The 4,824-nt window shown below is 40.6% G+C and overlaps 1 non-coding gene across 1 annotated transcript; it reads right to left on the bottom strand.

Moving 5' to 3' along the window:
* Positions 1–4,248: 4,248 nt before the first annotated feature.
* On the bottom strand, positions 4,249–4,355 carry LOC131217906 (small nucleolar RNA R71). The gene has a single exon (XR_009157491.1). It is a non-coding gene; the product is annotated as a small nucleolar RNA R71 (small nucleolar RNA).
* Between the last annotated feature and the right edge of the window lie 469 nt (positions 4,356–4,824).

A 4,824-nucleotide genomic window follows, 5' to 3' on the forward strand; every position in this document is an offset into this window, starting at 1 on the left:
TCCTCCACCCGCCTATGAGCCTGAGCAAGCTCGACACGGGCCTTCGACGCACACGGAGCAAACTGCAATGAGATGAATAAGGTCAGGACAAACACTCTAAAAACAAAACAGATAAGAAATAACGTCAGTCAAAGTTATAACCTCAAGGAGGGTATTAGTCATGCAGGAAAGCATCAAATCCATAGAGGACTCGAGCAAGCCGACGAACTCTTCTTCGGCGCCTTGATGATCCGCTCACAGGAGGATTTCATCCACTATCCGATGGAAGCTCCCCTTCTCCTCCTTACCCTCCTCCCTTCTCGAAGGTTGTACCTCAGAAGGAGGCTCGGCAGTCTCCCAAGGCTCAGAGGGAACCACCTCCACACCCTCATCCACAACCTCTATGACGGTCAGGCAAGAGGGAGCGACCTTCCCCTTGCTCTTGAAGGACGTCTTCTGCTTCTTCTTCTTCAGAGCATGCGTGTCGTCCCGAGGAGGTGCCTGAACTTTGGAGGGGGGCCAAAGGATGGGTCGAGCCTCAGACATCTCTACATCAAAGAAAAACACGACAGTATGCCAGAAGCATTTTTTTAAGTAAAGTTTGAAGTCCGAGGGCTCAGCTGAAGGTCTTACCAAAAGTCGTACCTTCAGCTATGTCCAAGCCTGACTGGAAGAGTCGCTCTAGTTGGAGAAACACTCTCCAAGATCTCCTCTCCCAACTCGGGGCTCGTAGATCCCTGATCCGAGCTGTTGAGCCGTTGTCGAGCAATAGCGGATGATTAGGAACGACTGGAAGAAAGACATGTAAATAGAATTAGAAGATATAGAAGATAACCGATCAATGAAAAACTAAGAATTACCACTTAAATCACCTGGCTCGAAAAAGGCTCAGGGAACGAAAGTCTGGATTGGTCCTGGGTCAGCCGTCTCCCAACGATTGTAAGCCCAGAACCACTTATCCCTCCAATGTTTAATAGAGGAAGGGGGATTGGTATATCAAAGCCCCGCCGGTATTTCGCCATGCACAAAAATAATCCCAGTAAGGCTGAAGGGGGTTTGGCCTCACTTGATACAAGTGGAAGAACCCCTCCACTGACAGCTCAGGCTGCTCCATCTGAACCCACAAAACTGTGCAGCTGAACAAGTCCCTCCACCCGTTCGGGGTCAATTGTCCCAGGGCCAAACCGAGGCAAGCCAAGAGGCACCGGGAAATCCCTTAGAGTGGGAATCGCATGCTGCATTGCAGAGCGACTTGAAAAATTGTAAATGCTCCAGTGGGACGTCGATCCGGCAATTCGTCTGCTAAAGGAAGCCACAGGATTACAGATTCAGGAATGTGATACCCGAACCCAACCAGACAAACTCCTCTCCGGACAAGGTTAAGGGCACTGGTCCTCTCGGATCCTCCTCATCCTCGGCTTCCCCTACTCCGTCCTCAATAGGAGGATCACGCGCTTCAGGGGCTTGTTCAATCGCTGGGGGCGTGTTCGTCCCCCATGGTCTGGGCACCGTTTCCCGCCTAGGAGACCGTTTCAACGCCCTAGTAGCGGGCGGTGGTCTCTGTGCCGGATGTTGAGACTCAAATATTGCATAATTTTCCCATTTATATCTTGGTTTTATGAACATAAATCATCTTAATATTCTATTTTACTCATGTATGCGTTGCAAGGTGAATTTAAGAGCTTGGATTGAAAAAGGGTGCTAAAAAGTGAGAATTTGATGCTCAAAAATCACCAAGGCAAGGGATGGATCTTAGGAGATCAAGATTGAAGAATTCACATGCCAAAGATCCAAGAAAACCAAGCAAGGAATGAAGAGAAACGAAGATTTGAAGTGAAGAATCCTGAAATCGTCCTGAAAAAGTGTATTATGAAGCTGTGAAGTTTATTTTGGAAAACTGCGCAGCAGGAAGTCTGTTTTAAAAAAACTATGCAGCGAGAAGTCTATTTTGGGAGAATATGTCTATTTGAGGCATTTTCTAGGGTTTTCAACTTTGTACGAAAATTGGAGTTCCCTACTTATAAATAGGGCCTCTTAGGGCATTCTTAAACATCATTATAAGCATTCAAGAGAAATATTTAGGGTTTTTAAAGAGTTCTTTAGTTTTATTAAAGCTTTACAAGTTATTTTTTTTATTTTAGATCTTTTCTATTTGTATTTTTTTCTTCTTTATTTCTTGTTGCTTTTTATCTCTACAATTTAATTATGTTTTTCTAAGTTCCCTCTAGCCCAAGCTAGAAGGGAAGCACATGGGTTTATTATTTCTTTAAGATTATAATGATTGATTGTTTTAATGATGAGAAGAATGGTGTGTGCATGTTATCTATTATTTAGGTTTTGTTTTTTATCCTCTTGTAAGATCCATATGTTTCATCATATGAGATCCACATTGATGGATAGGCTTACCCTAGATCAATTAGATTTCCTACATAGGAGATGTTCTCAACCTGTTATATTTCTTTAATATTCATTATCCTATAAATATTGAATACTTAAAATCACTGGCGCTTGAGAATATATGTCAATGGTGCAAATCCATTATTTTTTAATCTTTTATTTCATTTATTAAAATATTTAAAGTGTTTTATTTTTTAATTAGGCTGACCATAGTGCTCAGATCCTAATTGTGTTATCCAAGTCATCATGATTTTGGAACATTAACCTATGTGTGGAACTTTGAAGCTTGGGTGTTTTTTATTCAGTTGAATTACATCCATTCAAAAATTCTAAAATCAAATCATCAGTTTAGTTTTTATTACTTAGTTTGTTTTGTATTTAATTTTTTCCTTCTCACAATTCATCTCCCTATGGGATCGACCTTGTATTCACAGGATATTACTTATGAACCTCCGCACTTGGAGGCAAGCAATCAAGTTTTTGGCGCTGTTGCCGGGGAGAGACTGAGATAGATCAGATCTGTGCAAGATAGCTAAGGTAAGTTTTCTTCTAAACCCTCCAGATTTTCTATAGATTTTTTTTATTTAAAAAAAAAATTATTTTCTTTTTCTTTGAAAATAAATTCAGTTGGGTCTTTCAAGCACTAACTATGACATAAGGTTGCCCTGCTTGGGATTTTATCACCCAAGTGCTATGGTTGTCCTATAGTTGCTGTTTGATCACAAAGATCATCCGCTGAATCTATTTTTCATATTAGCATAGTTTAATTTCTGCATTAGTGTTACTTTTATTTATTTTTATTTTTTTGTGGACTGAACCCTCATGGTCGGCTCTGCCACCTGGGTTGTTGATTTATTTTGCTTTGTGGACTGAACCCTCATGATCGGCTCTGCCACCTGGGTTGTTGATTTATTTTGCTTTGTGGACTGAAACCTCATGGTCGGCTCTGCCACCTAGGTTGTTGATTTTTTTTTTTTTTGCTTTGTGGACTGAACCCTCATGGTCGGCTCTGCCACATGGGTTGTTGATTTTTTTTTTACTTTGTGGATTGAGCCCTCATGGCCGGCCCTGCCACCTGGGTTGTTGATTTATTTTGCTTTGTGGAATGAACCCTTATGGTCGGCTCTACCACCTGGGTTGTTAATTTTTTTTTTACTTTGTGGACTGAACCCTCATGGTCGGCACTGCCACTTAGGTTGTTGATTTAAGTTTTTATTTTTATTTAAAGTATCATACTTGCGATTTGAATTAGTGGTATTTGTTGTGTGGTGTGGATGGTTTATGTCCCGTTGGAGTAGGGATCAAAACAATCGACTCTCCTCTGAAGGGGGACTAGTTCCAGGCCTTTATTATTCACTTAGAAGAGGTACTCAACATCACTTGGATTCCATGGCAGACCCAGTTGATAATCCAAATCCAAATCTGCCAGATCCAACTATAAATCAAAATAGAGAAAATCAACATAATCCTCCTCTTGAGGATGAAAATGAAGTTCATAGGAATGTGTTAAACCAACCACAAACTTTAGGTGAACATTTACACCCTGAGAGATCAACTTTACCATCTTGTATAGTGTTCCCTGCTCACACGGGGAACATTGATTTTAAACCAGGTGTGATTCAATTAATTCCTAAATTTCATGGCTTAGATTCTGAAAGCGCCAACTTGCACCTCAAGGACTTTGAGGAAGTAATTGTAATGTTACAAGTAAATAATGGTAATAGGGATGTACTTAAGCTTAGGTTATTCTTATTTTCTCTAAAGGATCGGGCTAAAGCATGGCTCAACTCTCTAAGACCTAATACCATCACTTCATGGCAAGCCTTAAGTAGAGAGTTTTTGAAAAAGTTCTTTCCCGAGCACAAAACAAATGCACTAAAATAAGAAATCATGTCATTCTCCCAAAAGGTGAATGAACTATTTTTTCAAGCTTGGGAGCACTTCAAAGACATTTTAATTACTTGTCCACATCATGGTTATGAACCATGGCACGTGATTGATGCTTTCCGAAAGGGGCTCACCATGGATACCCGTCAGTTCATAGAGATGATGTGTGGTGGAACCTTTCTTGACAAAGATCATAATGAGGCTTGGGATTTTCTAGACATGTTAGCAGAGAATACTTAGACATGGGATGTCTCTGCTAAATTAGACCAAACTAGACCCATTCCTAGAGAGAAAATGAGAATGTATGTCCTAAGAGAGGAAGACGACCTTAATGCAAAATTCGCTGCATTGGCTAGAAAGGTCGAAGCCTTAGAAATTAGAAAGGTTGATATGGTTAAAGAAAACACTTTCTTAGGTAATTTTTGTAGTATTTGTGGTGGTACAGACCATGACACAAAGGATTGTCCAATAATCTCAGTTGTATAAAATATCACGCATGAGCATGATCAAGCAAATGCTATAAATAATTACCAAAGGTCAGTTATGCAACAATTGGGAAAC

Source organism: Magnolia sinica, chromosome 10, assembly GCF_029962835.1.
Source record: "Magnolia sinica isolate HGM2019 chromosome 10, MsV1, whole genome shotgun sequence".
NCBI lineage: Eukaryota > Viridiplantae > Streptophyta > Magnoliopsida > Magnoliales > Magnoliaceae > Magnolia > Magnolia sinica.